Source organism: Dendrobates tinctorius, unplaced genomic scaffold, assembly GCF_039654945.1.
Source record: "Dendrobates tinctorius isolate UK_male_01 unplaced genomic scaffold, ASM3965494v1 ptg000209l, whole genome shotgun sequence".
Taxonomy (NCBI): Eukaryota; Metazoa; Chordata; class Amphibia; order Anura; family Dendrobatidae; genus Dendrobates; species Dendrobates tinctorius.
In genome coordinates, this window is record NW_027361876.1 from 1,966,077 (window position 1) to 1,985,124 (window position 19,048).

The window sequence follows — 19,048 nt, forward strand, 5'->3', positions numbered from 1 at the left end:
GTTTAATTTTAACTAAAAAAATTAGTCACCTGCAGCAGTCAAAGTGTTTTTTGAAATTTAATACCACCGTTATGTACCACAAATCATGTAATACTCTACTGATGAGTAAGCGAATTCAGAAAAAAAATTCAACACTTTTCTGGATTGTTATATAACACTGAAATGTAACACAGAGCATGTAATAGTATATGGATAAATAATGAAATCTAGAAAAATGTTTCAATGCGTTTTTGGAGTGTTATATGCTACCAAAATGTACCACAGATCACATAATAGTATATGGATGAGAAATTGAATACAGAAAAATATTTCAATGCTTTTTTGGACTGTGATATAACACCAAAAGGTAACACTGACCAAGTAATAGTAAATGGATGAGTAACTAAATACAGAAAAATGTTTCAACACTTTTTTGGACTGTTATGTAACACTGAAATGTACAGCAGACCACGTAATAGTATATGGATGAGTAATTGAATACAAATTTTTCAATGCTTTTTGGAGTGTTATATGCCACCCTAATCTCACAGAAAGCACCTAATACTCTATGGAGGACTAATTGAATCCAGAAAAATGTGCGAACCCTTTTGTGGAGGGTTATATACCACTGAAATGTACTCTAGAGCACGTAATACTCTATGAAAGCAATATAATAACGGAAAATAATCAACTTTTTTTTGGAGGATTATATACCACAGAAATGTACTGCAGAGCATGTAGCACTCTAAGAAAGAGCAATATAATAACGAACAAAATTCAACATTTTTAGGAGGGTTATATACGACAGAAATGTACTCCAAATTATGTAATACTCTATGGATGAGTAATTGAATACAGAACATTTTTGAATGCTTCTTTGGAGGGTTATCTACCACCAAAATGCAACATAAAGCAAGTAATATTTTATGGATGAGTAATTGAATCCAGATACATTTTTGAACGCTTTTTTGGAGCTTTACATACTACCGTAATGTACCAAAGAGCACGAAAAACTATGGATAAGTAATTGAATACTGAAGAATTTTTTATTGCTTTTTTGCAGGGTTATATACTAGAAAAATTTACCCCAGAGGATGTAATACTCTATAGATGAGTAAGTCAATACAGAAACTAATTTTAATGCTTTTTCTGAGGGTTCTATGCCTCAGAAATGTGCCCCAGAGCATGAAATACTCTATGGATGAGTAATTGAAAACAGAAAAATGTTTCAAGGCTTTTTTAGGAGTGTTATGTGCCACAGAAATGTACTCTAGAGCACGGAATATTCTTTGGGTGAGTAATTTAATCCAGAAAAAATGTAAACTTTTTTCAGTGTTATATGCCACTGAAATGTACCAGTAGTGTGGGTACAGAAGAGATGATGACTTCTGCACAGGTCTGCTCCACGCAGTGTTTTTCTGAGTGCTGCTTCCTCCTCCCCTGCTCTACTGAACTCATACAGTCTACAGAGAGCCAGAAACTGCAGGTATCTGTTGTAAATGCAGAAGAGGATGATATGATTTATGGGTGCAGTACAGTGGGGAAAAAAAGTATTTAGTCAGTCAGCAATAGTGCAAGTTCCACCACTTAAAAAGATGAGAGGCGTCTGTAATTTACATCATAGGTAGACCTCAACTATGGGAGACAAACGGAGAAAAAAAAATCCAGAAAATCACATTGTCTGTTTTTTTTCATTTTATTTGCATATTATGGTGGAAAATAAGTATTTGGTCAGAAACAAAATTTCATCTCAATACTTTGTGATATATCCTTTGTTGGCAATGACAGAGGTCAAACGTTTTCTGTAAGTCTTCACAAGGTTGCCACACACTGTTGTTGGTATGTTGGCCCATTCCTCCATGCAGATCTCCTCTAGAGCAGTGATGTTTTTGGCTTTTCGCTTGGCAACACGGACTTTCAACTCCCTCCAAAGGTTTTCTATAGGGTTGAGATCTGGAGACTGGCTAGGCCACTCCAGGATCTTGAAATGCTTCTTACGAAGCCACTCCTTCGTTGCCCTGGCGGTGTGCTTTGGATCATTGTCATGTTGAAAGACCCAGCCACGTTTCATCTTCAATGCCCTTGCTGATGGAAGGAGGTTTGCACTCAAAATCTCACGATACATGGCCCCATTCATTCTTTCATGTACCCGGATCAGTCGTCCTGGCCCCTTTGCAGAGAAACAGCCCCAAAGCATGATGTTTCCACCACCATGCTTTATAGTAGGTATGGTGTTTGATGGATGCAACTCAGTATTCTTTTTCCTCCAAACACGACAAGTTGTGTTTCTACCAAACAGTTCCAGTTTGGTTTCATCAGACCATAGGACATTCTCCCAAAACTCCTCTGGATCATCCAAATGCTCTCTAGCAAACTTCAGATGGGCCCGGACATGTACAGGCTTAAGCAGTGGGACACGTCTGGCACTGCAGGATCTGAGTCCATGGTGGCGTAGTGTGTTACTTATGGTAGGCCTTGTTACATTGGTCCCAGCTCTCTGCAGTTCATTCACTAGGTCCCCCCGCGTGGTTCTGGGATTTTTGCTCACCGTTCTTGTGATCATTCTGACCCCACGGGGTGGGATTTTGCGTGGAGCACCAGATCGAGGGAGATTATCAGTGGTCTTGTATGTCTTCCATTTTCTAATTATTGCTCCCAGTTGATTTCTTCACTCCAAGCTGGTTGGCTATTGCAGATTCAGTCTTCCCAGCCTGGTGCAGGGTTACAATTTTGTTTCTGGTGTCCTTTGATAGCTCTTTGGTCTTCACCATAGTGGAGTTTGGAGTCAGACTGTTTGAGGGTGTGCACAGGTGTCTTTTTATACTGATAACAAGTTTAAACAGGTGCCATTACTACAGGTAATGAGTGGAGGAAAGAGGAGACTCTTAAAGAAGAAGTTACAGGTCTGTGAGAGCCAGAAATCTTGATTGCTTGTTTCTGACCAAATACTTATTTTCCACCATAATATGCAAATAAAATGGAAAAAAAAACGATAACTGCACTTGATACTTGTCTATTGCACTTAAACACACTGGCTGATGACCGGATCATGCAGCTTTATATGAAAATCCCTATTTATTATAATTGCCAGACCTGATTTAACAAGCACTTCTCACCTACTGTGTCCCCCCATTTCCTTGTAGATTGTAAGCTTGCGAGCAGGGACCTCACTCCTAATGTCACTGTTTGAATTGTCTTAACTTGTATTGAATTTATTGTCTGTACATGTCCCCGCTTAATTGTAAAGTGCTGCGGAATATGTTGGCGCTATATAAATAAAAATTATTATTATTAGCAGGGGTGTAAACAGTTCAAAGGATAAACAATATGCCGAGTTAAAGAACAGCAGAAAGGGTATCACAGTTCTTGTTGGGTCACTTATCCTGTCAGATCTTCCCCAGGTTGGGATGAATCACAGAGCAGGAGATGATGACCACAATGGCCAGTGTAGTCCTTGTCTGGTGGGGGTCCTGAAGATAATGCGGATCTGTCAGCTGGCAGCCATGTTTGGTCTCCGGTACCTTCCACTGCCCATAGTCCATATACTGATGTAGCTGGGAGAGTGTGGGTCCGTACGCTGTCTGCATCCACCGTGGTCCGGCAGATGTACACTGGGGAATCAGGACACAAGTAATGGTCCGGCACCCGGTCTCTCTTGGGCGGCACGCGCATGGTACTCACAGGCCCGGATCGTCTGGCACCTCCTTTCCTGATGACTGAAGGGCACACTGCACGTCTCTCCTCACAGTCTCTGCCAGCGGTGAAGGCGATGGTGGTGATGCTTGGGCACAGGTCTGTGCTGCATGGATGCTTTATATAAAGTCTGCCTATGGGAAATGTATTATACAATATAGTGTCTACCTATGGGGAGTGCATTATACTAAACGGAGGCCTATGGGGAAGTGCATTATGCGACATAGAGTCTGCCTATTGGGAGTGCATTATACTATATGGAGACGGTGGACCTATGGGGAGTGCATTATACAATATGGAAACCTATGGGGAGTGCATTATACTATGTGGAGGCCTATGGGGAGTACATTATACTATATTGAGAACTATCTGGTGTATTATGCTATATGGAGGCTATCTAGGGGCCCATCGTACAGTGTGGGGATTATACTGATGGGGCCATCATATAGTGTTGGAGCCATTAAATAGTTTGGAGGATATTAAGGGGTCAGTATATATACAGTGATGGGGCATTATACTGTGTATAAGAGAGCATCATACTGTGCATAGGGGAGCTGTACAGGGGGAGGCTCGGGACAATATTAAATCTAAAGTGGGCACTATTTGTTATAGGGGAACTCAGGTTACTGTGACTGTGTAGGTACGTGTGCTGACTGGGGGGTGGTCCCTTTTTCGCCGCAAACAGATTGGAGACAGAAACTGGTGTACGTTCAACAGGTCCTCTTTATTGGCCGTCCTCCCGATGACCACAGCGACTTGACAGCAACATGACAGCTTCCGTACACACAGGCCCGGGTACCTTGCACCTTCTCTTTCCTAAATTGACGTCCCTCATAGTTCGATCACTGTGGCTGCCCTAGGCCTACCACCACAGCGCTTCGCCATCCGTCTGGTACCCCCGGGCTTCCTCTGTTCTGCGGCTAGCCTGTCAGGGCCACCCCCCTGACTGTCTCTCCTTTAAGTCCCTTCTGGAGCACTTCCTTTTTCAGTCTCATTCTCCTTCAGACTTCCCCTCCGCTGAACTCCTCCTCCTGGACTGGCTTCTTTCTGGAACTCTCTCTCCCTTTTTATTCCCCTCCCTGGGAATTCCCTCTTGAGTCCCTGTAACTACGCCCACCATGACACTGCGGTTTCTTTAGCATTAGCTGCTGTTAATTCCTTTCCCTGCCTTCTTCTGTCTCCGTCTAGTGGCCAAAACCCAGTACTTCGCCATCTTTCACTATTTCTAGCTGTCTCCCCACATGTACATACAAATTCACTCCAAGTATATTTACTGCACATCTTACATTCACTTTCCTGCTTCAGACTGGTCCATAAGCCAGTCCACTTCCCTACATACCCCCTTCCTTTTACCATTGTCGTCCCTGACAATCTCGTCCCCTTTGTTTTTCCTTTTTGTACTTCCCCACTTTCTTTTGTCCGTCTGACCAGCTGTTGAGCAGAGCCATGAGCCTCCTAGCTCTACACGGGATGCTGAACAGAGCCGAGAGCAATCATGCTCCGAGTAGATTACGGCTACTCGCCGGCACGTATGCCTCAATGACAATTCCCTTTCGTTGGAGTAGGACCACCCAGACTTTTCAACGGGTGCTCTCCCCCACTTTTCTCACTTTCAGAACCGTTTCCAAATCTGGGGCAGAACGACCAAGGCTCTGGCCTACCAGGTCACCGTGTGCTCCCCTCTTTCATTTTGGGATGTTTGTGCTACTTAGAACCTGATCTATGGACTGCTGTTTGTTCCAATTCTATAAACCATCTTGTACCTTCAAGTATAATCTGTCATGGCAAGCATTTTCTTTAGTTTCAAACTGTGGACCTGTTGAATCATTCTCGTGTAACATTTTTAAACTGATTATACATACTATACATAGTTTCAACATACACTACTTTTGATGTGTACAACATTTACCCTATTCTCTGCAACATTCTACATTAATTATCATCCTAATATACTACATTTAAATTACTCACTAGTTATGTTATCTATTCACTTTTTCTTCAACATATATGTCAACTATCTCCGCGGCATATTCCCCTTCATATCTACATCTGTAACAATCAGCATCATTATGCAACGTTTCAAACATCTATCAGCAGCTTTTTAAACAGTGGTGCACCCACTTCCTTTGTGGGAAGCACCCCCACGCATCCCTGCTTTGCCAGGAGATGGGGTCTCTTACCCCAAGGAGACACGGAACAATCCCCCATGCTGCACAACAGCGCACAGCAGTCCCGGTAGTCCGTATTCAGCGGTGCTCCGGGCCATCTCCTGATGGCCGATTGTTGTGAATTCGCTTTCTGGCCTACCTCTGGTTACTACTGAAGGTAGTGGAGCTGGTCAAATTGACAGAGGGGTTGCGAGTTCTCTTTCTGGGCTCCCTCTGGTTACTGGAGGTAATGAAGCTGATCTGATTAAGAGGCTTGCCACCTGATAATGAGGACGATGATTGGAGATCAGGGGTTTGACTGGATTTAAGACAGCCGACTCCCTCTATCCCTGCTGGTGATTTTACTGCTTCCTTAGGTCTTAGTTTCCAGCTCAGTCCCTGCATGCTCAGGTAAGTGTTCTTTTGCTATTGTTCACATTTGATCTGGTTAAGTCTATTTCAGTTTTGTGTGGGTCAGCCAGCTCCAGCTGGGGCTGTGCTAAATCACCATCCATATGTTACTGCTTGTGCCAGTTTGTTTTTGTCCCTTATTAGATTGGCCTCTTTTTGCTCTGCTTTCAGAATATACCAGAGTGCTGATATAGTGGGCGAAGTCGTGCGACTTTAGTATTTTTCTATCAGACGTGTTGGACTTTTTTGCAGGGTTTTTTGCGTGATTGCAGACAGTGTCTTTCCTTTCCTGTCCTGTCTAGTCAGTGTGGGCCCCATCGTTTGCTCAGTCTATTTTCCTGCCTGCGTTTGTGTTTTCATCTTGTGTCACCGACAATATATGTTTGGGGGCTATCTATTCCTTTGGGGTCTGCTCTGGGGCAATTTAGATTTCCCCTTTCTTGCTTTAGGCTTAGTTAGTTCTCCGGCTGTGCAGAGGCGTCTAGGATCATCGTAGGCACGCTCCATGGCTACTGCTAATTGTGTGGATAGGATCAGAGGTTTGCAATCCGCTTAGTTACCAACCTCTCTGGTTTTCTGTGGCTTGCTTGGTCTAGCTCTCCTCCTCGGTGACCCACTCATAACAGCCGATGTTCTGCCAACAGCAAGGAACTCCACAGCCGTGGAGCCCCCGGGATGTCTTGACTGTTCCTGGGCCCCGAGTGTTCTTATCGCCCAAGACCCAGGAGTCCATCTCCCTCCTGCGAGATGCATTAAAAGGGGAAGAAGGGGCCAAGGATGGTTCCGCGGAGCGCATACTGCACCGTATCTTCACTTGGGAACCAGTCCATTGCACGGGTCGATGAAAACGCTGCCGCCGCAGCATCTCCAAATGCCGGAAAAGTCTCAGGGGCAGAGGAGTCCTCAGCCGCCCCTGTACGTGGATCGACACCTTCTCTGGAGGGCCCAGCGGCCCCAGGGGATGCCCAGTGGGAGTGCGGGCAGCCAACGACAAGGATCCAGGCCTCACATTCCCACCGAGGGACAGGACGGGGCCCAGCGGTCCACCACCAGTCACGGCAGAGGCACGCTCCTCTCCGTCGATGTTGTGGCTCCTCTCCATCCGGCCATCAGCTCCTGCAGATCCGGCGGCAGGTGGGGGGCTGGGGACGCTGGCCGGTGGGAAGTGGAGTGGGGAACCTGGGGCCTGATGGCGCAAACATCAGGCGGCCCCGCATAGGCCACGGAGCCCGGTGACCTGGCTGTAGCCGCGATCTGGAGCAGGGCCGGAGCGGCCACGGGCCTTGATGGAAGTGAGAACTGCCTGTGGTGCTGCCAGCTGGGCCAGGGCAATGCTCACCTTCCCCGGCACCACGGCTCCCTTCAGGCTGCCCCGCAGTTCCTCCAGTTAGTGGTGCATCCGAGCTGCCGGCGTGTCCGAGATGTCGCTGGTCCCCGCCGCTCCTCCACTGCTTCCGGTCCTGTTGTCTGGTATCCGCTGCTGTTCTTCTTCCCGCCGTCCGGCAGGACCAGCCTCCAGGCCCGATGGTTCCGCAGGGAGGGTCGGCAACAGTTCCAGACACAGCCTGAGCTGCAGGCGAGCGCTCCTCCGGCTCCAGCTCCGCGGGTCCGGCTGTCGGGGACTCTATCTGCTGTGGATCTTCAGGAAGGGTGAGTGCTAGCTGCTCTGGCAACTGTTCCCCCCATGGAGCGGGCTCGGCATAGCTCACCTCGGCAGTCTCTTTTGGCACTGTAGTCCTCCATTTCGACAGCGGCCATTTCGCCGGTTCGCCAAAGTCACTTTCAGGGTTCCTTTTAGTCCGATCCAACAATTTCCAAGCACAGTCCCAATTTGTAATCCACTCCAGGCACAGTCTTCAACCTGCCCAGCCCAGGTCCTTTTAATCTTCTGTGAGGTCTCATCGCTGGCATTGGTGGATTAGGCAGTGATGATCCTGCCGACTACGCCAATTGTAGGTACGTGTGCCGACTGGGGGGTGGTCCCTTTTTCACCACGAACAGATTGGAGACAGTAACCGGTGTACGTTCAACAGGTCCTCTTTATTGGCCGTCCTCCCGACGACCACAGCAACACGACAGCTTCCGTACACACAGGCCTGAGTACCTTGCACCTTCTCTTTCCATGACTCTGCAGTTTATTTAGCATTAGCTGCTGTTAAGTCCTTTCCCTGCCTTCTTCTGTCTCCCTCTAGTGGCCCAAACCCAGTACTTCACCATCTTTCACTATTTCTAGCTGTCTCTCCACATGTACATACAAATTCACTCCAAGTATATTTACTGCACATCTTACATTCACTTTCCTGCTTCAGACAGGTCCATAGGTCAGTCAACATAGCAACATAGTTATTAAGACTGAAGGAAGACTTTAAGTCCATCTAGTTTAACCCATATCCTATCCTAACTTGCCCTAACATGTTGATTCAGAGGAAGGCAAAAAAAAACAATGTGGCAAACAGTAAGCTTCACATTGGGGAAAAAAATTCCTTCCAGACTCAACATACGGCAATCACACTAGCTCCCTGGATCAACGCAATATCAAGGAAACAAGTGTATATACCTTGTAATATTATATTTTCAAAAAAGGCATCCAGTCCCTTCTTAAATTTTAGTAGGGAATCACTCATTACAACATCATATGGCAGAGAGTTCCATAGTCTCACTGCTCTTACAGTAAAGAATCCACATCTGCGATTATGCTTAAACCTTCTTCCCTCCAGACATAGAGGATGGCCCTTGTCCCCGTCACAGGTCTAAGAGTAAAAAGATCATTAGAAAGGTCTTTGTACTGTTTCTGCATATACAGTATTTATACATTGTAATAAGATCACCCCTAAGCCTTCGATTTTCCAAACTAAATAACCACAGGTGTAATAACCTGTCTTGGTATTGCAAACCCCCCAGTTCCCTAATAACCTTGGTCACTCTTCTCTGCACCCTCTCCAGTTCAGCTATGTCTTTCTTATACACCGGAGACCAAAACTGTACACAGTATTCTAAGTGTGGTCGCACTAGTGACTTATATAGAGGTAAAATTATGTTCTCCTCATGAGCATCTATGCCTCTTTTAATGCATCCCATTATTTTATTTGCCTTTGCAGCAGCTGCCTGACACTGGTCACTAAATGTGAGTTTGTCGTCCACCCATACACCCAGGTCTTTTTCAGTGACAGTTTTGCCCAGTGTTTTACAATTAAGCACATAATTATACATCTTGTTTGTTCTACCCAAGTGCATGACCTTACATTTATCCCCATTAAAGCTCATTTGCCATTTATCAGCCTCTAGTTTACATAAATCCTCCTGTAGCATAAAATTGTCATCCTCTGTACTGATTACCCTGCAGAGTTTAGTGTCATCTACAAATATTGAAATTCTACTCTCTATGCCCCCTACAAGGTCATTAATAAATATATTAAAAAGAAGCGGGCCCAATACTGACCGCTGTAGTACCCCACTGCTAACCGTGACCCAGTCTGAGGGTTCTCCATTAATAACCACCCTTTGCTTCCTATCCCTGAGCCAGTCCACTTCCCTACAATTGTCAAAGGGGCAAACACAGGGCAATATTACTTTTTAGGGGACAAAATGTGGGCACTGTTTTCTAGGGCCTTGCACCCAGCATTACTATTTTCTAGAGAGTTGCTTTAGAATTTAGAGGTCACGCAGAACCACACAGTAGGTGAAGTAATAGCGAAACATACGGCAGCAGCGGCTCAGCATTGGGGTATCAGCAGGATGAGGAGTTTGTGTAGGTTGGGAATAGTCCCGTTTCAGACAGCGCTGAAAATGTGAGGTGTGAAATGTGTCTTTGCTGTATTCTCTGTAGCCTAGTCCTGGCTGAAGAAGTTGTCATGTCAGTCTGGGCCAGATGGAAAAGGCGTGAAAAGTGAACTATTCCATCAGAAAAAACGTCAGCTGTAAGTCACTATCTCCATCTGTGCTGTGATCTCTTATATGTTCTGTAGGACTGGTATCTACCACTGATCATATGGTCATCTGCTGAGGTTGTCCTCCACTATTAGGGTGCGTCATCCAGTTATAATCAAGGTTACCTGGTTAGGAGCCCACTCAGAAGTTTGCCCCCCCCCCCCAAACCAAAGCCCTAGCTACGCCTCTGATTTGACAGCCTCATATATTCCTATGATGTGACGTTCGGGTCAGGAGACTCATACCCATTCTGTGCATCTTGGTCCGTACATGGGCAATGTTGCACAGACATCTGAATGAGGCTTTTGACTGATTTTTTTTTTTGGCTTCTTTATAGCTGTAAAGTGCGCAGTAAAATAATGGCTAAATATATACTGGAAGTTTCACTTGCAAGATGATTATGCCCCCGTCATTTTCTGCAGACACTTACTTAGAATACCAATGTTATCTTCTTGAATATGTCACATAATGTTCTTGGCAGTAAAATAAAACTGTTCTTCAACCACAAGGAATTAAATGATGCACAAAACTGAAAAGTGTGTTTAATAGCTGAAAGCCATATCATTAACTTTGAATTTTTGAAGCATAATTCTAATCGTGAATGGAATCATGAATCTGATTCAACCCATTAATACCAATGTGCAGGGGCGGATTAAGCCCTGGACAGTTTAGAGAAGGCTTAGCACCCCCCACCCAACACCCGATATATCACATGACACATGTTGAATGATTCACTTGATACATCATTATTATTATTATTATTATTATTTATTTATATAGCTCCATTGATTCCTTGGTGCTGCACATGAGGGATGGGGGATATAGGACAGTAAATGATGATGAATTGAGGGTATTGGATGGGGAAGAGCAAATGCTGATGAAATTATGGTGGTGGATGGGATACAGAAAGTGCAAATAAATTGAGGGTGGGGGACAGTAAATAATGATGAATTGAGGATGGACGGTGGGGAAAAGCAAATCATGAATGAGATTGCAAATGATAAATTCAGGGTGTGGGAAAGTAAATGATGATGATGAATTGAGGGTGGGGGAGAGTAAATAATGGTACATTGAGGGTGGGGGAGAGCAAATGAAGATGAATTGAGGGTGAGGAGAGTAAATAATGGTGAATTGATGGTGGGGGAGAGTAAATGATGATGAATTGAGGGTGGGGGCAGCAGAGAACAAATGTGAATTGAGGGTCTGGGTGGGGGGAGTGCAAATGATGATGAATTGAGGTTGGAGGAGAGCAAATGATGAAGAATTGAGAGTGGGGAATGGGAGAGCAAATGGTAATGTATTGATGGTAAAGGGTGGGGGAGAATAATTGATGATGAATTGAAGGTGGAGTAGGGCAAATGATGAATTGATTGTGGGGGAGTGAGGGAGAACAATTGATAATGAATAGGTAAGAGTGGAGGTGAGAGAGAAAAAATAGAGAGGACATGACATATTGAATTGGGGTGGAAGGGCATTGAGGATGCAGAAGTGTGGCTGGTAATAAGTTGGAAGAACGAGTACGGGACCTAATTCATTTATATATTTATTGAGTGTGTTAAAAAGTGGCTATATATACTGTAGTTAGTGAGGGGGCACAGTGATGGATTTACAATTCACATTTGTAATGGTGGGTTGCATAAGTAATTATATATATTATGGTGTGTGCATCTACTGTATAATCGTCTAATTCTGTCTGTCTGTAGCGGAAATCCCGTGTTGCTGATTGGTCGCGGCCGGCCGGGTGCAACCAATCAGCGACAGGTGCTGTCCAGCCGTGAGTTGGCACGGAATTCGAATGACACATGCCACCGCTACCGTCGGGAGATCTGCGGCGCTAGCCGCTGATCTCCCGACGGTTACTGCGGGTCATCTCCTGCCGCATGGAGGTCAGCGGCAACGCAGCCCTGAGATGACCGGCGCAGCGCTCAATGTACGGACAGTACCCAGGGTCCAGAGGAGAGGAGACTCTCGTCCAGGCCCTGGGTACCATAAACCTGTAAAAAATAGAATTAAAATAAAAAATAGTGATATACTCACCTTCCGACGGCCCCCGGACTCTTTCCCTCCTCTCACCACGCGCCCGGCATCTTCCGGTCCCATTAATGCTTTTATCCTTTTTTATTTTCAGGGGCACAGTGATTACTGCAGCAAACTGCAATGACCAAGTCACAGCATTAGGACGTTGACATGAAGGTTTGAAAAGATGAATACGACCAAAAGCTTGAAATCAGACGAGACTTCAGCGGTGAGTTACTGGATGTGATTATTTATTCTGCATGAGGGCATAATTACACGGAGTGACCATTTGCGCAAAACGACAACCAATCGGTAAACCAATACTGATCGTCTGTCATTTATAGTGATCTGTTTGTTTAAACAGGCTATAAAAGGGTTGGTCCAACACTTTTATTTAATATCATAATCTAATATTTTTTGTAATGCACTTTAATACCAGTGCATGTTGGGATACTTACACAAAGTATCAGTGACCACCTGATCCTCTTCACCCTTTCTGAAATGAAGCATAATAAGTATTGTCTGTTTCAAGGGCTGAGCTGGTCTCTGCTCTACTGCGCATGTGTCGATTTTCAATTCTGATGTAAGCTCAGTACTGGGTGGGCCATTTATATGGATACATCTAAATAAAATGGGAATGGAGGGTGATATCAACTTCCTGTTTGTGGCACATTAGTATGTGGCTGTTGTGTTCCTTGGTCTTCATGATGTTCTCTGTGCATCAAACAGAACCCTGAGATTATCACAGAGCTGGTTCATTTATTCGGACACTTGATTACACACAGGTGGATTATATTTATCATCATTAGTCATTTAGGAGAACATTGGATCATTCAGAGATACACAATGAACTTCTGGAGTGAGTTTGCTGCACTGAAAGTAAAGGGGCCATATAATATTGCACGCCCCACTTTTCAGTTTTTTAATTTTCATAAAAATTTAAAATAACCAATAAATTTCGTTCAACTTCACAATTGTGTTCCACTTGTTGATTCTTCACCAAAAAATTACATTTGGTATCTTTATGTTTGAAGCATGATATGTGGGGAAAGGCTGAAAAGTTCCAGGGGGCTGAATACTTTCACAAGGCACTGTAAATCTGTCTGGAGTAACATTTTATTTTCTGGACACTTGAACAATCTCATAGTAAACAATTCGGGCAGTTCTGTTAGTTTTATTTTAAACACAGAATGTAAAATACAATGCAGAGCTGTACAAATGTGCAAATGGGCTGGGGGGACAGAAAAACACAAGGTCAAATAAAAAGTTTGCCTTTTTAGATGCATAAAATTAGGTAGGCAAAGTAAACATAAGTATATCATTATTAATGTTCAAAAAGACCCCAGCCTATCAAGGTCAATCTATTATACTAAGTTGTTGATCTAAAGGAAAACAAAAATCCAGATGCCTGTTTCTCCATGTTGAGGAGAAAATTTGTCCATACTCCTGCTTATGGTGTAAAACAAAAGATTTCTAATATTTGAACCTTGCAAACTTTGGTTGCCCCCTCAGAACCAAAAAGAGATCACTATCATTATATATAAACTAATTTAGTTATTTTCTTCTTAGAACTTTGTGTTGTGCCCTTAACCTACCTAAGTCATCAATAGGAGAATGTAGGTCACAGAAAGCTGAATGAAATGATGCCTTGATATTTGCGATCCAATGTCTTATTCTAGAAAAATCTATATTTTTCTTACATGTAAATAAGATGTTAAGTAGAGATGAACGAACTTGTTAGGAAAACTTCTGCCAATATCAAAATCGGCATGAACATTGCATATTCGTATTTGGAATCCCGAGCAATTTTCCTCAAAATCGGCAAAATTCAGCCAAAGCTTGGTAAATCAAGTTTCCACTAATGCTAATAATAATAGAATTGTGGTGCTGCACAATGAGCATGGGGGAAGACGTGTTTGAGGGGAGGGAGTGGGGAGATGTCAGATTAGCAGCGGACTGTATTTCTTTTTTATTAACTTAATGTGTGGAGATTCCGTCAGCCAATCAGAGCACCGAAATCATCCACAACATCAAGACACAAGGGCTTCTGTCATTAGCTGCCGAAGTCACATGTCCCTCTCCATATAAAAAACGGACATGTTGTTTTTGCTCCATTTTGACAGTGTAAGGGTGTGTGCACACGCTGCGGATTTTTTCTGCAGAAAAATCCGCATCGCTTGGCAGAAACCGCAGTGTTCCCTGCTGATTCCTACACTTTATCCAGCGGAATTGATGTAGATTTCATTGCGGTTTGGGTGTGCGGATTTTGGAGAGAGAGAGATCACATCGGGGGCTTATCTACAGCATTACAGAATGCTACAGATAAGCCCCTGATGGCTGTGGCCGCATCTTATAAGCCAAAAATGGGGTGACAGATTCCCTTTAAACTTTTCAAACTTATGCCAAATGTGCTGTGTATTCAAATTCAGGCCAAACAGGCTCTGCATATAAATTTGCATGATAAACATATATATGCTTTCCTTTGGTTGCTCCTAGCACTGTTTGCACTTTACCACATTTTTATGGATACAGATACAATCCATTACCTTTCTCTTTAGTAATCTTGTATTGCTGTTGTTCATTTAATATGTAATTTACCTGTTGTGAGCACCTTCTGTGCCACTATTTGCTCTTATATTGTTTCAATAAAGGTAATTTGATACACAACCTTTTGTCCTGCTATTTTATTATAAAGCCCAAACCGCTTCTCAGTTTTTTCTTTATTTTGGATTTTTGGTGTTCAGGGTGTATGTGGGGTAGGTGGCATTGTTACTTAAAGCTCTACTGAGAAAACAACGGCTTGTCCTATCCAAAGACAACTGACAACTTCTGATACTGGATGGGATACTCAAGTTTCTTTCTTTGGCAGCCACACAGATCAGGGCTAGAAAGACCATGTTTTCCAGTGGATGGAAAGTGCTGTATCAAGTGGAAAAAGTATAATGGGGCTCTGATAACCTTTCCACTACAAGCAACCCACCAGATGGAGACCCAACTTGGAGTCTCAACATTTCAAAAAAATGTTAGGAACATCAGCAGCAGTAGGTACAGAAGCCATGACAAAGGTGTCAGACTGCAATAATGCGATATCAACTCAGCACACTAAAAACTACACCATCGCCTAGTCTGCCCAAGTCTGCGACTGGATTGCAAAAGTCATTGGAGTGCCATGACTTTTTCATCTGGATGAAAGTTAAGCAGTCTACACTTTCAGGAGACAGCCGGATGCGCTTATCCATCAGGACACAACCAGAACCGCTGAACAGATGTTCTGAGAGAGCTCTGTTTGCTGAGCATGACAAAACCTCCAAGGAGTGACAGGCGAGCTCAGGCCATTCTGTTCTGCTGGTGCAGGGGTTGATCTAAAAAATGTGTAAAATGACTCACAGAAATTGCTTCTGCCATATACACTGCTGCTATATTGGTTTCCTCTATTGTCAATTCATCTAGCATATCCTGACCCCCTCCTACATATATTGTTTTATATTTTGTTTTTAATCATTTGTTGGATAATCATGATTTTTTTATTATAAATAAAGTTATTATATTATATTTACATTGTCTGAATACATTTTTTTGGTAGGATTGCTCCAACTCAGCCTGGAAAGCTGTACACAACTCTTGAACTATATGACTGCGATCTCCAAGGCATAATAATTTAAACACTGCCTGATTGCAGTGAGCCCTGACTGTACAGTATAGAGGTGGGAGGGATTCTCTCTGCACTGTGGGAATTCATGTCTCATTAAGGGAGATGTTGAGGGTCCAGGTGGAGGCCCTAAAGGAGGTGGAGGAGGCAGAAGCAGTGGAGGAACTGTTAGATACAGAGGTTTGTCCCGCAAGCCTTGGGGATTCCAAGACTTGGTGTCTAGTGATACCTTGGTGTCTAGTTTAGTTCTCCATTTCTTGGTGTGTAGTGGTTTAGTTCTCTAACCCTAGGTGTTTAGTAGTTTAGTTCTCCAACTCCTGTTGTCTTGTAGTTTAGTTATCCATATTCTAGTGTGTAGTGGTTTAGTTCTCCATCCCCAACACCCTGTAAGCCTTGGTGATTTCAAGACTTGTGGAGCAGACCCTTCCCCCTAGCCACCAGTCACCCAGTGCCAAGTCATCGAGATGTAACGACCCTGGCCATGTTTACTCATCCAGTAGTAAAATGCACCCTGGCTGACATAAATTGCAACATGCTGGTGTAGCACAGGCTAATCTCTCTTACAGACGTAATGGTGACTGGGGAACTGCAACGGAGATCAGCTTTCGGAAAGCGTATGAATACACCTGGTGGAAAGGCAGTTTTTCCGTGGCCAACAGATTGAAGATCATGAAGTTCAAGCTCTTAGCTTTGGCTGGTGTAGGAGGAAACAATCTTTTATGTGACCACAACTGTGAGATCGAAGTCTGGCTGTTGTGCTGAGAGAGGGTGGAGTAGGGTGAACAGAACAAACTGCTGGACTGTGAATAAGATGCAGGATGAGATGTCATGGTGGATTGCGAAAAACTTGATGTGCTCGGTGTCTGAGATCAATCAAAAACAGCAGGCATGTCCACTTCCATAACAGCTTATGTGCTCTCACATTTACTCCAACTGTAGCGGTCCATAGCAGTAAACAAGTAGAGGTTCTATGGATGGAAACCTGTGTGAGAACACTTGTCACGGTGACAGAGGAGGAAGAAGCACCAGATGCAGGTAATGGGGTGACGGTGGTTGCCAGGCCGGCTAGACTGCTTTTAAGCTCGGTGAGATCCCCAGACTAACACATGTTGATTGCGCATGTGACGGTTCATACATGTAGTAGTCAAATTATTGGAATTTTTGCCTCTTTGTTTTGCAAAGTTGGCAGATAACCTGAGTTGGGTCATCCTTTTCGGTCTTAAAAAAGGTCCAGGCTAGGCAATGATTGTCGCCCATGCGAACTTCAGATACGCGACCACTGCTGGACACAGCCAGAGTTGAGGCTGAGGATGCAGTGTTTGTCGTGGTTGCATCACTCTGTGTCTGTGTGGGAAGCCACAACATAACCTCGTCGTCTTCCTCCTACGCCACCTCCTCTGCTTAGCTACTCAGCTGAATGCCTCTGAGCTCACACCAAGTGGGATCTACAACTGCATTGTCATCCTTTCTGTTCTCCCACTCCTCGCTCTGAGAGTCACCCTCCTCCTCTTCCTGCCCTGACAGCACAGTACAGTTCTTGTATGCCTCAGGTATCTGAGTCTCATCAGAATCACATCCATCCCTGAGGGTTAACATCTGGTGGCAAAGGTCTGGATTCTACTCGGACCCTACTTAGTCTGGCCCTGGATCCAAGTGAAAAAATATTTAGCCATCGGTGCAAATGCTTTACTCCTCTTGAGTCTGTGAATTTTTGGAGCAGTCCTCTGATGCCCATGGAATAGAATGTGTGAAGAGCTCTGCAGATTCTCCCATCTGTGGTTCCCCACAGTCAATTGACTGATTACAGAGTTGTGAATTGGAGGAAACAACGGTAATTGGGGTGCCATCTCTGAGGCCTGTAATGTGTGTGATGTTAAGGTGGAGGAGAGGTCACTTGATGCAGCGCTTGCCATCCACTGGAGCATATGGTATTTCTGGCGCTACACAAGGTGTAGATGTGGGCGTCCCGCAAGCTCACTGCCTAGGGGTGACCGTTGGACTCTGATCTTTCCTCAAACACATATCCATGAAGTTTCTACTTTCTGCCAACTACAACTCAAAAATATTTTTCAGCTCTCTACATTATTGATACAAGAATCTACAAAAACCCTAGTCCATGCACTCATCATTTCCTGCCTGGACTAATGCAAGCTTCGGCTTTGTGGTCTCCACCTAACAGTCTCGCACTCCTCAAATCTATCCTAAACTCTGCTGCAGGACTACTCCACCTATCCCCTCACTATTCACTGGCCTCTTCTCTCTGTCAATACCTTCACTGGCTCCCTCTTACCCAGCGACTCCAGTTCAAAACCCTAACCATCACATAGAAAGCCATCCACAGCCTGTCTCCTCCATATATTTCTGACCATGTCTCCCGGTACTTACCTGCACACAACCTCCGATCCTGACAGATCTCCTTCTGTACTCCCCTATTTTCTTTTCTTCCCACAATCGCATACAAGATTTCTCCTGTGCATCACTTCTAATCTGGAACTCTCTATCTCAACATATCAGACTCTCGCCTACCATGGAAAACTTCAAAAGGAACCTGATGAACCACCTCTTCCTACAAGCCTACAATATACAGTAACCATCGTTTCACCATACTGCTACATGTCCATCTCTACCCACTGTATCCTCACCCATCCCTTGTAGACTTTGAGCCATTACGGGCAAGGTCAATTCTCCTCCTGCACCAATCGGTGACTTATATTGTTTAAGATTATTGTACTTGTTTATATTATGTAAAGTCCTTTTCACATGTAAAGCACCATGGAATAAATGGGCGCTATAACAATAAATAATAATAACAATATTACTGCTGCATGGCTGCCAAAGAAAGGGAGTTGAGTAGGCCATCCAGTAACACAAGTTGTCAAAATGCTGCGTAATTATACTATTTCTACTCTGAGGAAATTGATGCCTCTTTAGTGGTGTGTGGCAATAATTTTTTAAATGTGGAGACTCCAAGACGGTTCTCCATCTGGTGGGTTGCCTGTAGTGGAAGGGATGTCCCTCTAATTTTTGAAAATGTTTGTACTCAAGTTGGGTCTCCTTCATGTGTGTTGCCTGTAGCAGTAGGGCTCCCTGACCAGCAGGCCTGCACTTATTTTCAGTCAACCACCAATAGTAGTCTATGAAACTGATGTGTGTAACACCTGAGTGTGGTGGGAAAAAAACAGTTTGAGCTGCTGCATGAGGTGTTCTGGCTCCCAGCAAAGAAGGC

General features: G+C 44.2%; 1 long non-coding RNA gene across 1 annotated transcript in view; it reads left to right on the top strand.

The window, feature by feature from the left end:
- Nucleotides 1-19,048, top strand: part of LOC141058091 (uncharacterized) — a 122,217-nt gene that overhangs the window by 18,607 nt on the left and 84,562 nt on the right. The window contains exon 2 of the long non-coding RNA XR_012222100.1: nucleotides 12,286-12,402. This is a non-coding gene — a long non-coding RNA (uncharacterized lncRNA). The remainder of the gene's footprint in view (nucleotides 1-12,285; nucleotides 12,403-19,048) is intronic.